Source organism: Odocoileus virginianus, chromosome 21, assembly GCF_023699985.2.
Source record: "Odocoileus virginianus isolate 20LAN1187 ecotype Illinois chromosome 21, Ovbor_1.2, whole genome shotgun sequence".
NCBI classification, from domain to species: Eukaryota; Metazoa; Chordata; class Mammalia; order Artiodactyla; family Cervidae; genus Odocoileus; species Odocoileus virginianus.
The window spans coordinates 17,540,132-17,553,304 of NC_069694.1; positions in this window are offsets into that span (position 1 = coordinate 17,540,132).

Below are 13,173 nucleotides of genomic sequence, written 5' to 3' on the forward strand. Positions count from 1 at the left end.
GTGACTAACACTTTGACATGTAAAGCAAATTCAAATAGATTTTCAAACAAGGATTAAATACAAAGTATAACTTTTACAAAGCTGGTAAAGAATCTGCCTGCAATGCAGGAGACCTGGGTTTGATCCCAGGGTCAGGAAGATTCCTGGGGGGATGCGAATGGTTACCCACTCCAATATTCTTGCCTGGAGAATTCCATGGACAGAGGAGCCTAGCAGTTTACAGCCCATGGGGTCGCAAAGAATCAGACATGACTGAGCAACTAACACTTTCACTTTTTCACTCCTATGTAAGTGGCCCAAGTTTCCTCTATTTCAGGTTGGAGAGAACAGAAGTCTGAGGGCAAAGAAATACAGAAATGTTTCAAATCTTGGAAGAATGTCTTGAAAACCACTGAAGATATGGATATTTCCATATGGGGCTGACAGGAATCAATTACACCAAAGTTGATTAAATTTGTAAGAGGTTTGTACATAAAGAAGCCATAATAATTCTAAGCACAAAAGTTTAGTGAGAATGAATCTAAAACAGCATACTGCGTAAGAATGAAAATGACCCTTGGGCCCCCAAATTTTGCCTTAATCAAATATTTAAATGAATTAGACAATGAATATGGAAAAATTTGCCAGAAGGTGGAGCAACAAGTTAAAGATATCAATGTGATGGATGATTCTTTCAAAGGGTAGAATCAGGGACTTGAGCATCTGGATACCCTGTGTGATGGGACTTTTGCAACTTCCACCCATGGTATTTAGTTTCTGTGAACTGTGTCTCAACTGTTTTGTTTTCAAAATGGCAGCATGTATTTTGTAGTTATTCTGTTTTGGGGATTGTAAAAAAATTTAGTATGTGCAATTCTATGATCTAAAAGTTCTGCCTCTGGGGGCATACCCTTAATAAAAAAACTTCAATGATATTAATTGCAGTATTATTGTCCATAGAAGAGAATCAGAGGCAATCTGCTTGTGTCACAAGCAATGATGAATAATAACTGTGAAGAAGGGAGTGGTACTTGGTGAAATCAAAACATGGAGTTCTATGCAACAGTTGGAAGGGAAAAAGGTTTGTGTATATGATCTAAATGTATGTACCTTAAATATAATTTGATTAGTGAAAAAAGTAATATATGAAATATATTATATATAAAATAATTAATTTATATATATTATCTATTAACACAAAGCAATACATACATATTTGTAATGACACAAATATATCAAATAATTGAATGACTGTGGAGAAGGAGGATGAAAAGAAATGGGGTAGTTTAAAGGGAATACATAAATAAAGATGGATGATGTTGCATGACTGAATGATGTTAATGTACCATGAAGTTAGCAAGATGATGACTTGAGTCCTGGGCATCTGCTTGTCCAAAATAACACTACATAAAATTTGAAAACAAACCACCTGGCTTTCTCAGAGATTATAGGAGATTAAAAATCAATTTATCCTCAATCAGTGACAGGAAATGAAGTGAAAAGTCCTGGGAATTGGAACCCTAGAGGTCAGCATTTCAATGTGTATATAGGTTTGGTTTAATGAGATATGAAGGTAAAGGGCAGGCTCAAGTTTGAACAGGAGACAAGCCTCTTTTTCTACTGGTAAAGAACATTTCATTTAGAATCACCAGGTCTGTTTTCAGGACTTTCCACTTCTGTTACTGGGGAAGTGATTTTGGGCAAATGCCTTAGCTTTTGTAATCATTTGTAAGTAAAATATGTGGTACACAGTCATTGTATGGAGTTAACTAAAATACAGATAAAATGCTGAGCATCTCTGATATGACAGGCAATTTACTACAATCTCTAGTAACACACTGCTAATAATCTAGTAGAGGAGACATACAATTAGAAGGCACATAAATGCTACAATGGATTATGAACAGTGCTATTGAAGGGCTCACAAAGGATCCAACCCAGTCTCAGATAGGAAACAGAAGCTTTCTAAAAAGAAGTGTTCCAAGTTCACATCTGCAGAATGAGTACAAGTTAAACAACTGGGGACATGATGTGTGTGTGTGTGTGTGTGTGTGTGTGTGTGTGTGTGTGTAACAGAGACCTACACAGAGAGTTAATTTAAAAGAAGAAATCAAATAGGAATGTTTTACAAGTATAACTTTAAATTAAATTATTAATAACTTATTAACAATATTATTATTGAAAGTTGAAGCAGCAAGAGTTAGGAATTAGCAGCAAGACCAAGGAGGGTTTTTATCCCATCTGCTCCTAGAAAGTCACATTGCTATTTTCCTCTTAGATTCTAATGGTTAGAAAGCATCCTGCTTTAACATCTTTGTTTAATTCATGGCTCAGTTTTTATGTCTTCGAATTGTCTTGATTTGTCTCCCCATTCAAAACAATAACTATTTTGAGTTTAAACTGAAATGAGTTAACCTTTGAAAATAAAACAGAATGTAAGACTTGCAAAAAAGTTCTACTAACTATGAATGCAGATCATGTTTGCATTGTTCGTGCATGTATGTGCACTTATGTATGTCTGTATGTGTGTGTGCATTCTTCTTTTTTATCCTAAGAGAGAATCTTCACCTGAAAATTATCTGTTTCAACATATCTTTTCGTTCCAGTTCTTTGGATGTTTCTCAGTGGAGAAATTAAAATCTACAGACATATACATTTTACTAAACATCAAACTGCCATGTAATTTCTTATTTCTGTCATTAGAGACACTATTGTAAACCAGGGATAACAATGAAATATATGCTGTAACTTTTACAAATTTTAGACTAGCATTCATATTTTGTTATGGTGCTTTAAATATCAGAGGATATAAGAAATTATATTGCAAAATAGTATATAATAAAATAACAAAATGCCACATGTGGAGTGTTTTATTATAATAGAATCTATAAAGCAGATTAATATGTGTCACATTAAAATTTAAAATTCAAAAAATAAAGTATATGGAATACTGTTTTATTAAAATATTGATTTAAGATTATTCTTCAAAATGATACATTTTAAGAGCAGAACCACTTTAATAAACTTGAATTATGTATCTGTACCCTGTACAAAATGTATCTGTGCTTTTAAAAGCTAGCTAACCCTGCACTTTAATTTGTTTGATTTTATCTTTATTTTTTCCCATAGGATGCTAAAACTGAACACAGAACAATTCCAAATCCATTTCCATCCACCACTTTTCTATTTTTTCTAAACAAATAAAGCTGTGTTTACTGTAACTGCTAAGTGAAGAATGTAGTAGAATTGCTAAAAAAAAAAAAACAGAGGTGTTTGGCAGAAATTTAAGGCACGAAAATATTTTGAGTATGGCATTACTGAGCCATCATGACCAGACCGTACCTGTTCCATTTGAGTCGCTGTAGAAAGAACTCTAGTTTCTAGACTTTTTGAAACATGTTACCTAAGCACTTGCATCAGAATTACCTGAAATCCTCATTAAAATTTCAAATTTTAAGAACCCATCTTAGATTTACTAAGTCAATATTCTGGTGGTTGAATAAAAGAGTCTGCTACTTAATAAGTTCCCTTGATGATTCTTCTGCATGGAGAAATTTGGGGAAATACTGTTCTGGAAATATGGTATGTTCCGCTCTGCTTCATCTCTTCTTTCTCCTCAACCTTCTTGAATGCACATCCTGGGAAAAAGATCTAGCCTGTGTGTAAGTGCTATCTACTAAGTAAACAATTCCTCATTTTGAAGAATCTGTATGATAGTAAATTTGTAAGAAGGTAAGCATGGAGTTCAGTGTTTTGTTTTACTTTATTTTAACTTCAGATATTTCATTTTGAAAGGTCTACTGGAAAATAGAGATGTTTAGATGCCAATAATTCAAACATTTTAAAATGGCACTTATACAAAATCTTTCTAAAAGCCTCCGGGCTAGTTTTGCAAATTTGAGCCTAATTAAGCAATGTTCCCCAGGCCGCCCAGGTGATAAACAGCAGCATTGTATATCAAATCCAAGTCTTCCACCTACAGTAAAGTATACTTTACTCCAGTGGTAAGAGAGCAAATATAGAAGTCCTTCTCCAGGACTGCAGCATAAGAAGCTCCTTGAAAGTAACTGCACAGCCAAAGAAAGAGAACTTGGATAGTTTCAAGATTCTGGGATTTGTGATAAGGGCCTAAAGCAAATGAAGAATAATTTATTCAAGAAAATCTAGCATCGTAAGAAAACCATAATTCTTTGGCATTTGACCAATACCAACTTTTACCTTCCTTGCCTCCAGCTCAACTTGAATTAAGTTCCACTCCAGGAGAGTATAGACAATAAAATTGGGCTTTATCTTCCCTCAGCTTCCAACCAAGGGTTATCTTATCTCACCAGGAAGGGGTGGCCATCAGCATTTATCATCCTCTCAAACTTGGAATTGAACAGGTCAAATTACCCTTGAATGCAGATAAGAGATCAAAGGCTTCCTTCCTTCTCTGAGCTCCACAGAGATGATGGGAGGATCTCCCTTAGTCACAGCTGGCTGAGAATACTTTAGTGCCAACAGTCTTTCATCTCAAGTTACACCTAGGGTATGTGTCTCATACCTGGTTGGACAAGCCATTTAGACCATGGGCCTTTCCCAGTGCCCAGAGTAGTGACTCAAGGGTTTTTTTCAGGAGGTGAGACATACTAAGAGCATTTTTTCATAGTAAAGCCCTAGTCTACAAAAAACATTTGTATGAACTTTATTTGAGCAGAGGGAAGCACTCTCTTCATTCCAGTCCCCTGTACCTTTTGCATAGTGATGAGAGCTACTGCAGACAGTGTGAGCAAACTCTGGGAGACAGTGAAGGACAGAAATGTTAGTGTAATAGACTATGATTTCTGTTACAAAGTTAGTGTAACAGAAATGTAATAATCAAAGAATTTAAAATAATTATGATTAATAAATTAAAGGATCTAAACATTGAAGTAGACAACACACAAAAATATAAAATGTAAACTGGAAGATAGAAATTCTAAGAAAGAATCAAAAAGAAATGCTAGAAGTCAAAAACACTGATAGAGAAATAAAGGCTGCTTCTGATATACTCATTAGGAGACTAAACATGGCTGAAGGAAGAACTGATAAGCTAGAAGAGAGATCAGTACACAATTCTAAAACAAAATCCAAAAAAAAAAAAAAAACCCAAAAACAAAAAAAACAGAACATCTGAAAACTATGGAACAATTCTAAGTTTTATCATATATTATTGGTATACAAGATTCAGAATAAAGAGAGAACAGAGCAGAAGAAATATTTAAAATTATGGTTACTGAGAAAATTCCTAAACTGATAGGAAGCTCAGAGAATGCTTAGCAAAATAATTACCACACTCCAAAACAAAAATAAATAAACTAAACATACCATATTTAATTTGCAGAAAACCAAAGATAAAGAGAAAATTATTTAAAAATTCTGTGGAGTCAGGGCATCCTACCAGTGGGGAAAAAAGAATAATAATTATGTCAAACTTCTTATCAAAAAACATGGAAGAACAGAGTGGAATATTTAAAGTGTTGAAAAAAAGAATTCACCAAACTAGAATTTATTCTCAGCAAAATTATCTTTAAAATGTGAAGGAGAAATACAGATTTTATTAAACAAAGAGCAACCAAAGAAATTTATTACTGGCAAACATGCCCTGCAAGAAATGTTTAAAGTTCTTCATGGAGACGGAAAATAGTGTAAGTCAGAAATTTCTGCATAGAGAAAGGAAGAGCATCAAAGGAGGAATTGAAGGAAAGCATATTATGTTACCTAAAAATATGTCTGTTTGACATAAAAATTACTCTCAGCTCAATGCAATTAAGAAGTAGAAAATATAGGAAAATGTCTAGCAATCTTCCTTAGCTACCTAAAGATAAGGTATAAACTTTCCTTTAACCAGAGACATACTTTTGTCAAATCATAGAGAGCACGAGAATCTACCAAAAAGAAACAAAAAACAAAAAAACAAAAAACCAACCCTACTCAATTAGTTTCCTTCTGAATATCCTGAATATCTACCTTCCCATGGTTTGCTACCTTTGGAAACCTATAACTGCTTTCCTTTGTCCAGGCATCTCTCTACAAATTTAATGTTCTTTGTTGAAGGTACAACACAAGCTGAAAATCTAAGCCACCACTTTGTTCTAGTTATAAATATACACTGCAAACTCTGGAACAATCACTGGTTTTGATTTTCAAAATACAATTGCTGTGGGAGGAGATAAATTGGAGTCATATAAAATCTTAAACTAAAACTGGGAAAGAAAGAAAAAGTGAAAAAAGAGAAATAAAAATATCTGCAATGAATAAAAGCAAATCTGCCAGGCTCCTCCGTCCATGAGATTTTCAGGCAAGAATACTGGAGTGGGTTGCCATGAACTTCTCTAGGGGATCTTCCTGACCCAGGGACTGAACCCACATCTCTTACGTCTCCCGCCTTGGCAGGAGGTTTTTTACTGCTAGTGCCACCTGAGAAGCTTCCAATTAGAAACATAGCACATGTTAATTCAACTATATGAATAATCATTTAAAATGAGAATCATCTAAATACACCAAATAAAAGACAAATATTTAGAGTGGCTTTAAAAACAGATCCAAACTATTGATTGAATCAATCAATCCACATTAATAATAAAGATTCAGATTGGTTAAATGAAAAGGAATGGATAAAATTATACAGTGCTAACTAAAACAAAATTGTAGAAGATATGTTAATTTCAAAGCAGAACTTGGAATAAGAATATTATCAGGAGTAAGAAGTGGTAACACAATAACAAAAAGTAATATAAAGGGATTAATTATCCAAGAAGACATAACAATCCTTGATGAATATACACACAAAAATAGAATGACAATATACAGGAGCAAAATCTGTAGAAATACAAAAAAAAAATCACTAATATACCTCTATAATACTAGATAAATTCTCCTTTTTAATAATTGATGAATTATTCAGGCAGAAAATTAGTAAAAATTATAAGTTATCTGAATAAAATTACTGATCCACTTGATCTAATTGACATTTATAGAATATCCCATACCATCTCAGCAGAGTCCATATTTGTGCTTCAATTTCATATGGAATGTTCACTGAAATAAATTACATTCAAGCTATAAAATATACTATCAAATTAAAAACATTAAAAAAGCATGCAAAGTTTATTTCAGACTTAAGTGAGTGCTGAAAATGTCCACATGTTTATAAAATATATATAACACATTTAAATAATTCATTAGCCAAAAAAGTCTCAAGACCAATTAAAAATATTTCTAACTAATAAGAATAAAATTACAACCAATCAAATTTATTGATGCAATGAAATATGTTTACTTGGAAATTAATAGCACTAAATGCATATGTTAGAAAAGAAGAAAAATCTAAATTCAATAACTTAATATTCTTACTTGGCATCAAGAAAAATAATAGTTGAAACTTAAAAGCAAGTTGTGGAAAAATAAATAATAAAAATCAGACTACAAATCAATGAAATTGGAAAACAAAGAGCAACTCAATGAAATCTAAAATTTTTCTTTGAAAGATGTAAAATTGATAAACTTCTAGTTGGGTAATCCAGAATTAAAAGAGAGAATACAAAAATTGCAAGTATTGGAAATGAAAGCATAGACCCCGATCATTAGTCCTACAGAAATTAAAATATTAATATAAGAATACTATTAATAAATCTATGCTCACAAATTTCATAAATTAGATGAAATGTAGCAATTTTTTAGAGCTATAGCTACCAAAATACACACAAATTTCAATAGATAATCAATAAAAAATTTTAGTATCTACTAAAGAAATTGAGTCAATAATGAATAGCATTTCCAAAGAGAAGGCACCAGACCAGTTAAAATCTGGGCAAATAATCTGGACAGATACACAGATGGCAAGTAAGTACATAAAAATATATTCAACATTATCTGTGTTTAGAAAAATGCAAATTGAGATAGCTATGAGATTAGAATGAGTGAAATCCAAAACTGACAATAGCAATTTCTGGAGGTGATACAGAACACCCAGAACTCACATTGACTGAGAGTTGTTGTTATCTTTCTTCAGTCATTAAGTCTTGTCCAACTCCTTGTGACCCCATGAAGCATGCCAGGCTTCCCTGTCCTTTACTATCTCCTTCACTAAACTCCAAGAGTTTGCTCAAACTCATGTCCACTGAGTACATACCATCCAACCATCTCAACCTTTGTCACCCACTTCTCCTACTGCCCTCAATCTTTCCCAGCATCAGACTATTTTCCAATGAGTTGGTTCTTTGCATCAGATGGCCAAAGTACTGGTGCTTCAACTTCAGCATCAGTCCTTCCAGTGAGTATCCAGGGTTGATTTTCTTTAGGATTGACTAGTTTGATTTCTTTGCTGTCCAAGGGACTCTCAAGAGTGTTCTCTAGCACCACAATTTGAAAGCATCAATTCTTTAGTGCTCATCCTTTTTTTTTTTCCTCCATTTATTTTTATTCATTGGAGTCAGCCTTTTTTATGGTCCAGTTTTCACATCTGTACATGACTACTGGAGAAACCATAGCTTTGACTATATGGACCTTTGTTGATTGCAGGTAGAAATACAAAAGGGAACATTCACTTTGGAAAACAGTGTAGCAGTTTCTTAAAAAGCAAAACCCTTTGATCCAACATTGTGCTCCTAGATATTTACCCAATGATTTGAAAATTTGTGTCCATGCTAAAAGCTACCTGCAAATATTTATAGCTCTACTCATAATTTCCAAAATATGGAAGCAACCAAAATGTCCTTCAATACGTGAATGGATAAAAAACACTGTGGCACATTCATAAATTAAAACACTATTCACTGATAAAAGCATAGCCCTACTGAAATAATCAAGGCCTAAAATAATATATGAGTACATTTATATAAATTGCAAAATTAGAGAAAAGTACCCTAAGGTGTCAGAAGCTAGTGTTTGTCTTTCAAATGGAGAGGAGTAGAGACTGCAAAGACACAATGGGATTACAGGAGTTCTTGTCAGATTCTTCCTCTTGTCTTGCTTGCTTGTCTTGTCTTGTCTTGCTTCTGAGTGTGTTTATTTGCAACAATTGATTTAGCTATGCTCAGGATTTTCTCATTTTTTTACTCATTAGCTTTGTTTCCTTGGGAAAGTTGTTTAACCTCTGTGAGTCTAGATTGTTTGATATGTAAAATTGTTATGAAAATATAGATTTTTTGAGGATTAATTAAATATGAAGTATCTGGCACAAGCATTAGCAAATACAAAAATGTTAAATAAATAGCAGTTACAGTTTAAAACCTATAAGGTTATTCTAGCTATGAACATTTTTAAAACCTTAAATCTAATAGTTTAGATTCAAATGAAATATGTCACTCTTTTGAGAATTGTGTAGTCAGGAAACAAACACTTATTTCACAAATAGTTAATAAGGAAAAGTACAATGTGGACAGAATTATTTTAGATACTTGTATACATCAGTTCCCAGACCAAGTGAAAATCCCTGTCTCTTTGGACAGGGATTCAAGTGGGAAGGACAAATACTACACTTAAGAAAAAGATACATTATAGATACATTTTTAAAAGATTTTTTGATGTGGACCATTTTTGAAGTATTTGTTGAATTTGTTACAATATTGCTTCTGTTTTATGTTTTGGTTTTTTAGCTGTAAGGCACATGGGATCTTAGCTCCCTGACAGGGTCAAACCCACAACCCCTGCACTGGAAGGAAAAGTCTTAACCATTGGACCTCCAGGGAAGTCCCTACATTATATTTTACAAGGTACAAACCACAAAAGGAAAATAACAGGATAAGGTACATTCATTATTTGAAAGTAAAACTGAGCTGTGATTTTAATAGAAGAGGTAAGCATCATGAGAGAGAGAGAGAGAGGTAGAGAGAGGGAGAAAATTTTGCAAAATATTGAATGAAGTAAGAAATAAGTAGGGGAAAAGCAATGTGCTCTAAGAAGACGGGGCTTCCTGGTAGCTCAGCTGGTAAAGAATCCACCTGAAGTGCAGGAGAATCCAGTTCCATTCCTGGGTTGGGAAGATCCCCTGGAAAAGGGAAAGGCTACCTACTCCTGTATTCTTGGGCTTCGCTTGTGCCTCAGCAGGTAAAGAATCCACCTGCAATGCAAGAGACCTGGGTTTGATCTCTGGGTTGGGAAGATCCCCTGGAAGAGCGCATGGCAACCCACTCCAGTTTTCTTGCCTGGAGAATCCCCAGGGACCAAGGAACCTGGCAGGCTACAGTCCATGGGGTCACAAAGATTTGGACAGGACTGAGCAACTCAGCACACACACACCACACACACCAAGAAGACAATCACAAAAGCCCAAAACTCGTAGTATTATTAACAGATTAGATATGCGGTAGGGAATGAAAAGAGGAATCATGGATGCCACTGAAGGTTTTGGCCTGAGAAACTGGTAAGAATGCAATTGCTATTAACTGAGATGGGAAAATGTGGTGAAAAGTTCATCTATTATTATAACATTCAAATTCAAACAAAATCTTGGGTATGGCAGATGTTGCTAGCCTCACCAATTTCTCGTTTTGCTTTTAAGGGAAGGACTGGATTTACATTTCCTGGACACTACTATTTTAAAAGCAAGTTAAAGAAATGGGATGGCATGGAAGGGATGATCATGGAGTTATCAACCTTTATCAGCAAGCTCTTTTTATTCCTATTTTACAGTGTGGTATTCACAATAAGTTACATATTTCATTTCCCAATGTAAGGATACATGTGTGTTGTGCATGCTCAGTCAGTTCAGTTGTATCTGACTCTTTGTGATCTCATAGGCTGTAGCCTGAGTTGAGAAAATTCCCTGGAGTGAGACATCACAACCCACTCCAGTATCCTTGCTGGAGAGTCCCATGGACAGAGGAGCCTGATCAGCTACAGTCCACACCGTCGCACAGAGTTGGAGATGACTGAAGCAACTTAGAACACATGCATGATTAGATTCAATGGGATGAGATTCTTTCTTTCTTAGAGTATCTTATATGACGTTGTTTGTCCCAATTTCAATGATTCTAGCTAGGTTCGGTGTTTGGTTCATGTGGTGCTCCACACATTTCTCAATGATGGTATTATTATTTTTCTTTTGAAATTAAGTAGCTTGTGAGGATATATTTTGAAATTATGTAATCATCGTGTTCCTGATACAAACCCTCTAGGTTTTGTATCCACTGGTGATTTATCACTCCTGGAATTCAGGTCTAAGAGATGCTATTTATTGATTTGTTTATATACATGGACACATAGCTTATTATTTTAATCAACACTGAATTAATAATCTGCCCCTTTTATTACTTACTTTGATACTCCCATAGTTCCAAAAATACCTAAAAATGAGATTGTCAAACAGGCATGTCTCATTTTGATATATTCCATGATTCTTTGAGTTCTTGTTGTGCAATGCAATAGACTGTTGTAGACTTGTATTGCTCTTTCTCAGTTCTGGAAATAATAACCGTTTCTTTAATAAGCCCTGGGTCCTTTTAATGGGAGCTAGTATTCAGAAATCAAAATCTGGAAAGTGTATTCTTCCTTCTTTTTCTTTCTTAGTCTCTGTTTTCACTCTTGTTCTCACATTCTTCTTTCTCAATCTCTCTCATTTTTTCCTGCACATATATATATATATATATATATATATACACACACATATATATATGTATATGTATAATATGAATGCAAATTGATACTTTCAATGTCCATCTAAAACCACTTGGTACATAGTAGTTTTCTACTTTCCCAAAATTGAAATTCTTTACAGAGTGAGAAACATGGATTCCTTTATCCTCAATGTATTAACTAAGCTTACTATTTGTTTACTTCTTTTATAGGATAAAATTGACATATAAGGATAGTCACAAACTGAGAGCTGTAATCTAATGTTTTAACAAGGGGATATGCCCATTTAATGAATATGATAACAGGATAAAGAAAGTTTCCCTCACACTAAGGGGTTCTTCATGTGAGGGAAAATTTCCCTCACACTAAGAGGTTCTTCTGGCTTCCCTGATAGCTCAGTTGGTAAAGAATCTGCCTGCAATGCAGGATACCTTGGTGTGATTCCTGGGTCGGGAAGATCCTCTGGAGAAGGGATAGGCTACCCACTCCAGTATTCTTGGGCTTCCCTTGTGGTTCACGTGGTGAAGAATCCACCTCCAATGCGGGAGACCTGGGTTCGATCCCTGGGTCGGGAAGATCTCCTGGAGAAGGGAAAGGCTACCCACTCCAGTATTTTGGCCTGGAGAATTCCATGGGCTGTATGGTCGTTTGGATAGCAAAGAGTCAGACACGACTGAGCAACTTTCACTTTCACTTTCAAGGGCTTATTCATGTTCCTTAGCAGTCAATCACGATCCTCTGTATCTTTCAGCCAAGAAACAATTGCAGACAACTCTTTCAACATAGATTAGTTTTGCTAACTTTAAAAGTTTATAAAAGAGAAATCTTGCCACATGTACTTTTCAGCCATTCCTTGAAATATCTCTGAGATTTATACATGTTATTAAAGAAATCAGTTTATACCTTTTTACGGTTGAGAAGTACTTCACTAATGAGTATAGAGAACAAAGTGCATCCTTTCTTTTGTTGATAAATTTCATGTTGTTTCAATTTTGAGATTTTAGAAATAAATCTCATGTAAACATTTATAAATACAGCAACAGAGGATGAGATAGTTGGATAGCACATGCGCTTGAGCAAACTCCAGGAGAGAGTGAAAGACAAGGAAGCCTGGAATGCTGCAGTCCTTAGGGTCACTAAGAGCCGGACATGATTTAGCAACTGAACGACTATGTTGACAGCTTGACTTGATTCTTTTCAGTCTTTTTCTTTCCTTGCTTTCTTGCAATAGCTAGTACATTCAAGGCAGTGTTAAATGGAAGTTGTGAAAGGTGACATCCATGCATTTCTCTTAATCTGGAGGGATAGAATTCTGTCTTTCACAATTACACATAATGGTATTTGTAGGATTTGTCATAGATGTTCTTTATTAGATTGAGGAAGTACTATTCTATGTATATTTAGCTTTTATAAATTTTATCACAAATGGATGATCATTGAGTTATTTTTATGATTTACTCCTTTATTCTGTTAGTGTAACTGGTCTAAATGTTATATTAGCTTTAAATTCTTGAGATATATTGCTAACTTAAATTGATAATGCTTGTATTTATGAGGAATTGAAGTTTATCATTTTCTTTTTTTGTCAATATCTTTGTT